The sequence below is a fragment of the Schistocerca americana genome, chromosome X (assembly GCF_021461395.2).
Source record: "Schistocerca americana isolate TAMUIC-IGC-003095 chromosome X, iqSchAmer2.1, whole genome shotgun sequence".
Classification (NCBI taxonomy): domain Eukaryota; kingdom Metazoa; phylum Arthropoda; class Insecta; order Orthoptera; family Acrididae; genus Schistocerca; species Schistocerca americana.
The window spans coordinates 717,988,771-718,002,729 of record NC_060130.1 but is presented as its reverse complement, the minus strand read 5'-3'; the positions used below and the strand labels follow the sequence as shown (position 1 = coordinate 718,002,729).

The following is a 13,959-nucleotide window of genomic DNA, read 5'->3' as shown; positions in this document are numbered from 1 at the left end:
GTATCCGGGCACCTGGCTGAAAATCGTGCCCTCCATCGGTAATGCTGGAATTCAGTATGGTGTTGGCCCAACCTTAGCCTTGACGACAGCTTCCACTCTCGCAGGCATACATTCAGGCAGGTGCTGGAAGGTTTCTTGGGGAATGGCAGCCCATTCTTCACGGAGTGCTGCACTGAGGAGAGGTATCGATGTCGGTCGGCGAGGCCTGGTACGAAGTCTGCGTTACAAAACATCCCGAAGATGTTCTATATGATTCAGGTCAGGACTGTACAGCCCTGTCCATCACAGGGATGTTATTCTCGTGTACCCACTCCACCACAGGCCGTGCATTATGAACAGGTGCTCGGTCGTGTTGAAAGATGCAATCGCCATCCCCAAATTGCTCTTCAACAGTGGAAAGCAAGAAGGTGCTTGAAACATCAATGTAGGCCTGTGCTGTGATAGTGCTACGCAAAACAAGGGGTGCAAGCCCCCTCCATGAAAAACACGACCACATCATTACACCACGCCTCCGAATTTTACTGTTGGCACTACACAGCTGGCAGATGACGTTCACCGGACATTCGCCATACCCACACCATGCCATCGTATCGCCACATTGTGTACCGTGGTTAGTCACTCCACACAACGTTTTTCAACTGTTCAATCGCCCAATGTTTACGCTTCTTACACCAAGCGAGGAGTCGTTTTGCATTTATCAGCGTGATGTGTGGCTTATGAGCAGCCGCTCGAAAATGGAATCCAAGTTTTCACACCTCCCGCCTAACTGTCTTAGTACTTGCAGTGGGTCCTTATGCAGTCTAGAATTCCTGTGTGATGGTCTGGATAGATGTCTGCTCATCACACATTACGTTCCTCTTCAACTGTAGGCGGTCTGTCAGTCAACACACGAAGTCGGCCTGTACGCTTTTGTGCTGTACGTGTCCCTTCACGTTTCCACTTCACTATCACATCAGAAACAGTGGACCCAGGGATGTTTATGAGTGAAAATCTCGCGCACAGACGTATGGCAAGTGACACCCAGTCACTTGACCACGTTTGAAGTCCGTGAGTTCCGCGGAGCGACCCATTCTGTTCTCTCACAATGTCTAATGGCTACTGAGGTCACTGATGTGGAGTAACTGGCATAGGTGGCAGCACAATGCACCTAATACGAAAAACTTATGTTTTTGGGAGTGTCCGGATAGTTTTGATCACAGTGTGTCTCGCAATAAGATCATGAAGATATAATTAGGGATTCGAGCCCACACAATCTTACTAGCAGGCGTCCTTCCCGCGAACTATTCGCGACTGGAAAATGAATAGGGGAAGTGACACTGCTAACATAGTATCCTTCGCCACACAACATAAGGCGGCTTGCGGAATATGAATTTACAGCCAGTGTGTCTCCGCAGACTACCAGGCACATTCTCTCTGGTGTTTCAGCAGATATGTGCAATTTAGTTTCTGAGGTGTGTACATGTATTCGGCCTTAATATACTACTCATCACACGTTTCATGCGCCGTCTAGTCAACGGAAAACGTCTACGTTCCCTTTACAAACAAAATGGTTTTTAAAACAATTGTACTCATCAATTCGGTAGACCAGACCAAACTTAGTCTTATGCGATACTGTTTTATCGATATGTATTAACAGGGACAGTAAAATACTAAGAATAAGCAGTACTCTAGCAGCGACAGGATAGCGATGCTACGTGGCGGTAGCTGTCACCACGGACCAAGCAGCACGCGACTAGCTGCTGGAATCCTGGTTATTCTTAGCTTTTACTATCTTGTTGATACATATCGATAAAATTAATATCACACTAGACTGATTTGGAAGCGCTCTATATAATGGGCACGTACAATTCCTTTTTAAAAATAATTTTGGTTGTAACGGGAAACAAACCGACGTTTTGCGTTGACGAAGTCGAATAAAACGTATGATGAGCAGTATCACTCTACCACAATAATATTGCACCTGTGAGTGAGGGTGCTTCGGTCGGCTCCTGTCTTTACCTGTACGCTTTAAGCCGATCAGAATGTGCTCTATTGTTTTAATGACCCGACAACTTGTTGTAGAAACCATTCCTACTTACACTGTGTATACAACAGTCGAAAAAATTGATGTGGTTTTTGTTTAATGTAGCACAGCGTTTCCGAAAATTGTCAAGGAATACCAAGTGGAATAGTATCGTGGTGGGGTAGTACGTATTTGGGCCGACTCCATCTACTCATTGCATAAATGAAACTGCGAATATATGCTGAAAAACTAGAGAAAATTTTCCTGGCGACTCGTAGGAAAGACACCCTGTGTATTTAACCGCATGGTTTCAAGCAACATATACAGTTTTGGAGAGGATCTTTTAGATGACGCAGTCAAAATCCCGGTTTCTACTGTGGAACTCGCAGCCCCTCAGTTACCCATCTACCTTACTCTGCGAGTGAGACAAATACCGCCGATCGCATTCTCAACTTAGTGTATGAAGTAACGCCACACTACAATAGAAGAGAAACAGTGATTCCAGAGAATAGCAGGATGAAGGTGGTTACACCCACTATACAGTACCGTGATAATTAAACCGGTATCTATATCTACGACTTTCCAGCAACACCCTCATCCTCGCAGGTTCTCCCATCCCTTTCCAACAACGTCAAAATTCAGCTCTTTTACTGTCTGTACTAAGGCTGTAAACAATTACTAAGACGGAAGTCAATGGTTTACGGCCGGAACGAGGATACCAAATACGAGACATCACTACCGTACTAGATCTCGCGAGTCCGAAGAGTATAGAATATGTCAAGCAACGACAGAGGGAAATTCAGGAGAGTAAAACTTTCCAAGCTTCCCTTCTCACGATCCTTCCTCTTAGAAAGCATGGGATCACTAAAGTAATTAGTCAAGTTTTAACAAGGCTTTCCACTTTCTAAAAACTAGGCTGCATTACACAATGGCGCAGCATGCATCATTGCCAGCATTAAACTGACAATCGGTAGAAATATTGCTTCGCTTTTATGGTAGCAGCACGTAAGAAATGATTCTTCGCTAGACGGTAACAAAGAGAAGGTGAGCGTTCTATGGGCGCAGAAGAGGCGACCTGAATGACACGTCTGGCAGACTCGTGAAGTGCGCGCTCTTAACATAACGGACCACTCTTCGCTTGTGTAAACACCATCTGCCTCCCGGTCAGCGACACCATCTACGGATCCGCTGGGCGCTTTTCGGACCAGGTTGACGTATTCTGAAGATATACTCCATCGTGCCATTGGTGGGAAAGGGATGATTCACTGCTGCCCTTAATGTCTGAATGAAGACAATTTCTAAACCTTATTCAAATACCCTATACAATCAGCTGATTTGTTCTGTAACTGGACACACAATGTTTAACATCCCGTCATTAGGCCCGGAGCGCAGGCTCATTTGGCTGGGATGGAGGGAGAAATCTGACGTGGCATTTTAACTCACCGGGACGCAATTCTAAAATATTTTGGAGAAACCTCCGACAATATTTAGCAAGTTGTCAGAGTGGGTATCAGAAGCGCGTTCTCCCTGAATCTATTGACTTCATTCTCTAAAACGTTTGTTCCCGCAAGAAACCTCTCTGGATTGATCTGAACAACCTTCTCCCGCGCCAGTCCGCCTTCAAAGTTCAGAGGCAACGTCGCTGCCTAGTAAAGCTGAGGTAGTTGCTTCGAATCCACCCACGTGAATGACCTGTCCTAAGATTTCATAATAAATGAAAAACATGGAAATTAGTTGTATTCTTAAATATAGCGCGCGATAAATGTTTAGGATCCAAATATTGTCAACAATACGAATCATGTGATAATATTGCAGAGACAAGGAAAAACTGAATTAATGTTATGCAAAATTAGGATTTCTACGTATAGGCATTTGAGACCAACACATTCTGGCGGTAAGGCAGAGTAGCCAAACACCTAGTTTTTTAACCTTCCCCCATTAAATACGCAGCAACTATCAGTTTTCTGATTACTCTTTCTTGCATTCTCTTTGCCTTTCACTTTTTTCTAGTTTTGATCACATTTAGATCCACGTACTTATTACTAAAGCTTACACATCGAAATTATGTAGAATGTGTGGGTGGGTGTAAGAGACCCTAACATGTCAAGTAAAATGAGTAAACTTGCGATCTACATTGATGAGTCAACATTATGCACATTGCTTAGTAGCTTGTTTGTCCGTCTCTGAACGAAGTACATCATTGATTCTTCGTATCAGGGATCCGACAGGTTGTTGGTATGTGGCATCTTGTCATTAGATGTCTACACACAGGTCGTGTAATGCGCGTAACTAACGGGACACTGATTTGTTTAAGCGGTGATGACGCCCGATAGTGACCCACATGGTTCCATAGTATTTATGTCAGGCGAATTTGGTCACCGAGACATCAACGCGAGTACATGATAATGCTCCTCAAACCACTGTATGCACAGTTCTGGCTCCGAGACACGGACAATTATGTTGCTGAAAGGTGATATCGCCGTCGGGGAAGACGTCAAGCATTAAAGGATGCAAGTGGTTCGCAACTGTCAGCGTGTCTTCTATTACTACCACAGGTCCCATGCAAGCGCAGGATAATGTCTCCCATAGCACAATACTGCTCCCACCAGCCTGCGGTCCACAGTGCACTGTACGTTTCGAGCCGCTGTTCACCTCGATGGTGGTTTTTGTGGAGATGACAGTGTAGCAAAAATGTGAAGAGCCGATACATTTCCAGTGATCGACGGTCGAATCCGGATGGCCCCGTGCTCACTGCAATCGCAATTGACTTCGTTGTGTCGACATGTGAACACTAAGGGGTGTTCTACTGCAGAGCTCCATAATCAACAATGTGCGATGAATAGTGTGCTCCGAAACACTTGTGCGTGCACCAGCATTGTGCTCTTTCGGCAGAGATGGCACAGATCGTCATCTATCCTACTTTACAGAGCAGACAAGCCTCTGAACCCCACGTCCAACCATTTAGCGCCTAGTGGTAATTTCACTGTCCTACCTATTTCCGTATATGCTCACGACAATAGCACGTGAACATTCTGGCAGCTTCACCGTTTTCGAGATACTCGATCACAGGCTCTGCATAATAATCTTCCCTTTGTCGAAGTGGCGTGTCTCAATGGATTTCCACCCACCACGTGTCATTCAACGTCGCGCTCGGCAGTGGTCAATGTTTTGGCTTATCGGTGGAATTGACGTCCTACGTTCTGAAGGAATGGAGCATTTTGTGTAGATCCAAGGTGGTTTCGATTTTTTCAGTCCAGTTAAGTCGGATGTTAAAATACAGAAAATAGATTTTTAATTACGAGGAAAGAAGAATTTGTCGACCAGTGCCAACAGATATGAAAATCGGTCAATGGCGATAAGGGTTGTAATTTAATTATATGGAGGCTTCGAATATTCACAAAACACACACTGCTTTGGAACGATTCATCAAGCTGTTCCCAAGTCGTCTAAATGCTCGTTTATTTGCTTTGCAGCTTTAGAAGCCATTGAGAATTTTATCGTCAACCGTTTCAGGATGTGTGGAACTATAAACCATCAGTTTTAGGGCTTTACGCTGAGAGTTCTGCAAACAGTTTTTTTTTTTTTTTGCAGGTATTAAAGTCTTGTGAAATACCACCATAATAATTCGAAGTTGTTCAGAACTCGCATACAAAAATGTATACATCCCAATATTCTACTGGAGTGTGAAACTGGGACCCCATTTAGCAGCTACGTTGTAATTCTAGGAACATTTTTTTTTTTTTATAAGTAGTAACTGGTTCAATTGAGGTATCAATGGTCATGGAGTAATAGTATGCCAGATAGTTTACAGATAATTCATCACAGCCGACATTCTTAAAACATTTCAGTGAATTTGCAACAAAATAGTGCTTAGAAACAAACCTTACTGCTCAATTTTGCACATTTTATTCCACGTAAGATTGGGTTTCATGAGCTTCCAGGACGACGTGGGGGCTGAAGAGACTATCCGCTCTGTTGAGCGTATCCGAAAACCAAGCAGTGTTTTCCTGCCTCGACGAAACATCTCCACCAGACTCTTGTTTAACGTTTACTTTCGGCTTTTTGAATACTATGCTCTATGTACTGAGCATTTTTCTAACGTAATTTACCACAGAACTAAATTAAGGTGATGACAATGAATATCCAACATTTTACTCATTGCATGGTACAATTGGAGGTAGACGTCTTCATCCTGTAGAGAAAATATGAGGATCTTTATGAAGAGTGCACACACAGTACTAGTTATTGATGATCATAAAGGGAGAGAATGAAAGTTTTACCCACGGCCTAACCCTGTTTTTGCGCCAGACGAGCTCTACATCCCATGAGACGGACCACGACCTACATCGTGGTCCTAAAACAAATAACCAAGGAGAAAGAGCCACAAGACTGCATCTGAAATATACCTATAAAATAATCCGAACATACAGAAACTAAGGTAGGAGGAAATTAAGATTTTAGCAACCTCTCGACTTCGAGGTATTAGAAATGGTGTACGAGCTAAAATTTGGGGCAGGAAATCAGGAGTGTCCTTTTCGAAAGCACCACCGCGCCAATCTTATTACGGTAATTACAAATCTAAATCTAGATGCCATGGCGGGAACTGGACCCCGGTCCTCCGTAAGTGTTTCAACAGTTGCGCAACAATATTCAGTGGCCTTGTACAGTACCCATTTGAAGTTTTTGTGGGCTTTGTGGTCACTATTGTTACCATTGTGAAACTGGGAATCTAACTCTGATCGGGCACTCCTCTAGTTCGCCAAAAAGGGTGCACAAAATTTCAACCACATTTCGAACATGATACTTCCTGGGTGGGGCACTCGACATAAATATTACTTAGTAACCACTCTTGGAGGCGAGGGATTCGTTCGTAAGTAATCTTTTCTATTCTCAACCTCGAATTTAAGACTATCTTTTACATACGGTTGCTCAAAGCGTAACGAGTGAACTATTTCTAATGCTCGCGTGATTCTACAAACTAGTCATTTTTTAAAAAGTTGACTGAAAATGATCCGTACTGCAAAGAAATAGGCGCGAGGGTTTCTATCTGTTTCCAAAAAAGACAACTGACAACTTAATGCTACCAGAGCGTCATACTTTTGTCCACAGAGAAAGGGAACAGTCTTCCTACTTCAGGAATCAGTACACAGTTTTGCCCTCTATTTTCGTTTAGAATGCATTACATCCATCTGTCCATTAATTTTAGTTTTATACTTATCTTTTATTCTTACGACATGCGTGGAGTTTCTCTTCTATGCTGTTTTATCTCTATGCCGAAAATAGTACTATTTAGCTCTTTTTACATTACTCGTACGTCAGTAATATTCTACAGTCTCTTTCGCGAGTATTGTTTAACCAGCAATTAGTAGACAATTTCTCTTACTCTAGTTTGGTTCGTGTTTGAAGGAATATCCAGTTCTTGCTAACGCTAGTGTATCAAATAACGTTTGCCTATATGATCATTAACTAGTTAGTGCGTTTCCTAGCATCATACGCATCAGCGAACTTAGCAAAGAAGTCTTCAAGAATGCGGTGATTTCGTTTTAATGACAGTAAACGCACGCATGGACTGCCGGGAACACAGCCACCGTTTTAATTGTCAGATTAATATTCAGTAACATTTCAGTGCCTACAAGAGTCAATATGAACGCAAAATATATTTGCAGAAGAAACGTTAAGCTAACCCAATTACGCCGAATGACGCAGTGGTGCCAGTAGTTTTATAGCCCTTGTTTGTTCTGCGTAGATAACTGGCAGAGAACAGTGTGTCGGGGAGATAATAGCCACACAGAAAGTGTTTAACTGGTACCAACGGAAAATCTTTGTTACTAGCTGGGTAGATTGCTACCACCTGAGCGGGTGGCTGATATACTTGATCGGACTGAGGCCTATTAAAACGTAGAGGGAACAAACGGCATACAAGGCACCACACCTGCGTAACTGTATCTGGTGAAGGAAATTAAGTTGCGCAGCTGCGGTGACAAGGGTTACTTCAGTATCTTACATCTGCTACAGCACACACACACCATTAATAAATTAGTGAAGGTAGGAACCAGACAATGCATGTAGCTTGGTGGCTGTCGTATTGGTCAGACGACTCAAGATCCGGGACTAGATATATTGTTGCAGCGTCAAGTTACCTCTGATAAATCTATACAGAGTGAGCCATTGTCCAGATTTCGCGTAAAACCAGGTCCTCGCGTAATTGGTTGAGGAAAGTATGGGAGTAGCTCTACCAATAGGATTACGGGTAAGGATGTACCGTGGTCTTCCAATAAACCGTCTATGTGAAATTATTTGCTTATTTTTAGGGTAGTTACTACCAGAAGGCATGTAAACGCTGTTGTCTGTAGATGAATTCTATTAATGACTTGACGCCGAGTTCTATTTACTACGTTGGAGGGGAAAAAAAAGCGAAAGATCAGGTGTGTGTGTGTGTGTGTGTGTGTTTGCTGAATTATTCCATGCTCTCCCTTTTGTGCTGAAAGTGTTAATATGTATGTCTGAACTGCGGCACGATATCTTCAAATCTTCAGTAATGAAAATAGAGGATTATTTGCCGTCTATAGAAGTGAAGTACATCCCGAAATATTCCTCTTAACGCGAATACGCATGTTTCGTACATATTCTCTGAGTATGAAAAAAAACTATTTTGGGTTTGGTATGAATGTTAAGCAAACAAACCTATAATTTAATAGGCTGCTCTGGTGAAGGGAGTTACCAAAGCTAAACTGCAGATGACGTAGCCGCAATGGGCAGCATGACAAATTTATCTGAACGCAAGGGATTAACAAGGTTCTGCGATTGGTTTTGTGCATGTAACCGGTAGCTATCCGCATCACGACTAAGGATTTCAACAATTTCGGAGGAAGTGTTGCCACATTACGTAGACGCAAATATCCTGAAAGGTACAGATTTGTTGCTTTACTTTTAACCTCCTGTCGCTAGCAGGGTCTTAAGAGGTAATTCTTTTTTCACGATTATTTTAGGAGAGTTTTATTTACGTATCGGTAGCTCAAAGTGTCTCGAGTAGATGTTCCAGAGCTACATTTTTTATTTATATTTCATTCTCCGCTACTAGCTTCGTGTTCGCAGCCTCATTCAAAGGGTCACAACTTTATCGAGAAAGTTGTCATGTGAAACTGATATGACTGTTCAGCGTGGGCTAACTCTTACCAGTGATGAAGGGTTGCAGCATGAGCTGCGATCCGGAAAATAATTGCAGAGAATAAATGTAAAGAAGAAAGTAAAATGTTTAGGTTACAAGTATATCATTCGAGTTATTGGTTCAGAACTAATCAAACATTTGTTATTTACGGTCTGGTTCTAATCAACGTAGTGTGTGTTAAGTTATACTTGTTTTAACCACTCGCAAAATAGACGAAGAACAGAGCGGGATATTTGCAAGTCAAAGTTAAAACAGTACACAGAAGGATGCACTCAATACCACGCAACCAATGGCACAACGAATTTCCCCTCATCGATTTTATTTGTATTGACAGGATGTGAAGAGCTCAACATGTGTAAATAGAAAGACGCGACTCAACTGTTTTCGAGAAAATCCAGTTTGAAAATTTAAGGCGTGTTATATACTTTCTACGGTCTCTAATATGCAACGAGTGCGCAGCCGTGCGTGTAAACGTATAGTTTACTAAGTGCCAAGTCTCTGGATCGTATCTCGCATCTGATACTACTTTTTGAGAGTTATCTGCACCAATAGTGGGTGCTATGCTTAGGTATGTGTGGAACGGCGCGAAGCTGTGTGACAACAGATTCATTTATGAATGTAAAACAAATTTGTTTGGCAATAGTCAGTGAATGAAAACAATGGGCACGCAAAAATTTGGCGTTCGTTACATCTGCTTTATGTCGTGATAACTGTCTTCCTTGTTTCTACGATTAGTATCATGTTTCGTGCAATGTTGCATTGGTTACATAAGCTAATCACAAATGTAGATACAATAACGTAAATAAAAAGACTACGCTAATTTGATTGAAGGTTCTCTTATTTTTTGATTTCCCATCTCCTTAAATACTTTATTTTGTTAAAGATTAATTGAAAGTAAGTGATTGGATATTGATACCTTTCACGGTCACAATGAATATGTTAGAATTACGTGGGATTACATAACTACCGGCAGCGAGGTCCGATCCAGAGAGCTCGCGCACATGAAACTAAGTGCTTACTCGCTCGGCTGTGGATCCCGTTAACATTAGCGGCTCTACAAAGCGTAAAACATAAGGATGCCTATAATTTTCAAACTCCATTTTCTCAAAAACGGCTGAAAGTTGCGTCTTGCTGTTTACACATGTTCAAGTCATGCTCGTACCCTACACACCCTGTCAATACGAGTCAGATCGGTGAGGGGAAATTAGTAGTGTCTCCATGTAAGGCATAAACATATAGGTGTTCAGGACTAAGCGTAAACTATCTGAGCAGTTGAGCACTGAGCACGTCATTGTATTTTGTATGGGATAAAGTGATCCCTGTGGCACTACTAGGTCTACTACGATTATGATTGTCCCGCCGGCTGACAGCCGAGTGTGAACACGTAAGAAGGGGGCCCGGCCACGTGGATGTGGACTCACCAGCGCGCGGCTGCTTGCAGCTGCCCGTGGACGCCATGCGGCCGACTGCGGCGCGGGCGGGCGCCGCGGGCTCTGCCGGAAGCGAGCAGGTGGGGGCCCGCCGCACTAGCGCCCCGCCACGGCGCCTCACTCCAACAGCCCGGAACACACACTTCTCTTCACATACCGGTGACTTCGCTCTCAGTTTTCCAGCTATCTCCAGCCCTATCCTGTGTACTGACGGTTTTTAAACGTGATCAGGTTTAGTAACTGGCACGAAACTTAGTGTCCGGACACTCGCGGATGACGCAGGAAATCGAGGGTAACAAAATAAAAGCTGAAATGTTGTACATATGCAGACTGAAGCGATGAAATGAAAATTTGTACCAAGAGCAGGATTCGAAACCGGATCTCCTGCTCACAGTCCAAATTCTCGTCCACGCCTCAGTCCACTTTGTATTGGATTGAGGAGGAAGGCGTTCTAGGGCAGTCTGTGCACTGGTGCAGAGCCACTGTGCCAGGTTGGTGTAGTGGTGAGTGCATCTGCCTAGTGAGATCTGTTCGCGTCCAACTGTATGTTTAGCAGGCACGGTAGCTCAACGTGTTCTGTCAGAGGGTTAGCAGACCTCCGTAATAAAAAAAAAACTGAGTTAATCGATCAACAATGAACTTAAACGGATGTCTTACGACGTCCGCCCCGAGGAGATTCAACAACGAAAGCAAACAAAATGAGATTAAAAAAAAAAAAAAAAGAAGAAAGTGAGCAGGAGATCCGGGTTCGAAACCCAGCCTTGATGCAAATTTTCGTTCGTCGCTTCAGTCTGCATATGTACATCATAGATGTTTGAAATCTGGAAAGGTCTCTAGAACTATATAGTTTCATTTGATTAAAAACTGAAATGCTGAACTTAGGCCCCTTTACAACGAGGAGAAGTCCAGGAGTATTGCTCCAGTTAAATTACCGCATTATTGCGAAAATGGCGATACAGATATTAGGGTCAGTGGTATTGAGAAACAGTTGAAATCGCTAAAACTGAACGAAACTCCAGGGCCCGAGAGAAACTCAGTCGCCGGCTGGTGTGGCCGAGCGGTTCTAGGCGCTTCAGTTTGGAACCACGCGATCGCTACTGTCGCAGGTTCGAATGCTGCCTCGGGCATGGATGTGTGTGATGTCCTTAGGTTAGTTAGGTTTAAGTAGTTCTAAGTTCTAGGGGACTGATGATGTTAAATTCCCATAGTGCTCAGAGCCATTTGAACAATTTGAAACTCTGTCAGGTTCTATATAGAATTTGCCGCTGATTTAGCCCCTCTTTTAAACATAATATACCGTACATCCCGCATACAAAAAAAAAAGCCCGGTACTTGGAAGGAAGCGCAGGCCACACCTATGTACCAGAGGGGCAGCAGACGTGGTGACCAAACCTATCGTTCGATATCTATGACATTCGTCTACTGTAGAACAGATTCTGATCTAAAAAAAAAAAAAAAGAGAGAGAGAGAGAGGGGGTATTTCGAATTAAATGACCTACACCGTGCCACCAACCAACGACTCCGTGAACAATGACAGTTCGAAATTCAACTCGTGCATTTATAATATAGGGCAACGGCCTTGCCGCAGTGGATACACCGGTTCCCGTGAGATCACCGAAGTTAAGCGCTGTCGGGCGTAGTCGGCACTTGGATGGGTGACCATCCAGGCCGCCATGCGCTGTTGCCATTTTTCGGGGTGCACTCAGCCTCGTGATGCCAATTGAGGAGCTACTCGACCGAATAGTAGTGGCTTCGGTCAAGAATACCATCACAACGGCCGGGAGAGCGGTAAGCTGACCCCACGCCCCTCCTATGCGCATCCTCCACTGAGGATGACACGGCGGTCGGATGGTCCCGGTAGGCCACTCGTGGCGTGAAGACGGAGTGAGTGCATTTCTAATATGACATCCTGAGTGGATCGAAATAGCTAGGTAGATACAGTATCTCTTGATTTCCGATAAGCGTGACTCAATACTACTACAACTCTTAATAGCGAAAGTATGAGCGTAGGGAATGTCAAAAGGAATTTGTGACTCGACTAAGGATTTCTTGGAAGAAAGGAAGTAGCATGTTATCTGGGATTGCGAATCATTGTCAGGTGTAGAAGTGACTTCAGGTACGCCACAGCCAAATGAGTTAAGACCCTTGCTGGTCATGTTGTGTATTAATGATCTCGTAGGAAATATTAATACTAACTTCAGACTTTTCGCATGTGGTGCCGCTGTTTATAATGAAGTACTGTATGATAATGCTGCACAGATATTCAGTCAGATCTTAATAAGATTTTAAAGTGATACAACGATTGGCAATTTGCTTTGTATGTTCAGAAATATGAAACTGTGCACTTCACAAAACGAAAAGACGCGGATGTCTTATAATATCGATAGCCACAAATGGAATCAGTCAACTCATACAGTTACCTGGATGTGTAACAGCTTGTCTAGATATGAAGTGGTACGATCATAAAGGTTCAGTCGTAGGTTAAGCAGGCACAGACTTCGGTTCATTACTAGTGTACTAGGAAATGCAGTCAGTCTGCAAAGGAGATTGCTTAAGAATCAGCCTTGCGATTCATCCTAGAAAAATGCTCAAGAGTGTCGCATTCATATAAAATATGACTAACAGGGACTATCGAATGTACGCTAAGAAGGGCAACACAAATGGTCACAAGCTTGTTTCACTTATGGGGGAGGCTCACTGAGGTGCTGAAAATCCTGAACTGGCAGATACTTGAGGACAGTTGCATCTATCCCGTGGAAGCGTACTTTCAAAGTTCCAAGAACGAGCTCTAGGTGCACTATTCTGCAAATTTCTAAGTTACGGTTCAGTATGGTCCACGAAGAAAAAATTAGAATAATTAAAATGTGCACAGAGGCATTTAAGCAATTATTCTGCCTGCGCTCATACGCGAATGGAACGGGAAGTGATATGTGGGGAAGTAACCTCTGCTATGCACTACACAGTGTTCTGCAGAGCGTAGGTGTAAACTTGTAGGACCTGAAAAATAATAATAATAATAACATACAGAGTATCAGTTTCCAGTTTACAGCCAAGAGGCTAGCTCTCAGTTGCATTAAATCCCAATATCACAAGCTGCGACAGTCGCGATTAAAACAATGATTCGCAAAGTGTAGAATAAATTTCTTTCATTTCTGTCTAAGCTCACACATCCTTTGGTCCTTAGATTGCCGCTTTCCGTCAGCGATGACTACCTTCATATATGTCAGTTGAGTTTGTTATGAACAGTAGCGCTGTTAATAGATGAGACTGTGACCTAGTCTAGATATTACGAGGGGCATTAAAAAAGTAATGTCACACATTTATTTCTCGGCCAGTTTCAGTTGAAAAAATGTGGAATT

At 43.2% G+C, this 13,959-nt stretch overlaps 1 protein-coding gene and 1 pseudogene across 1 annotated transcript in view; one reads left to right on the top strand and one right to left on the bottom strand.

Annotated features, from left to right (window-relative positions):
- Window positions 1-13,959, bottom strand: part of LOC124555640 (neurofilament heavy polypeptide-like) — a 308,023-nt gene that overhangs the window by 176,633 nt on the left and 117,431 nt on the right. The window lies entirely within an intron of this gene.
- On the top strand, window positions 12,170-12,287 carry LOC124557298 (annotated as a pseudogene).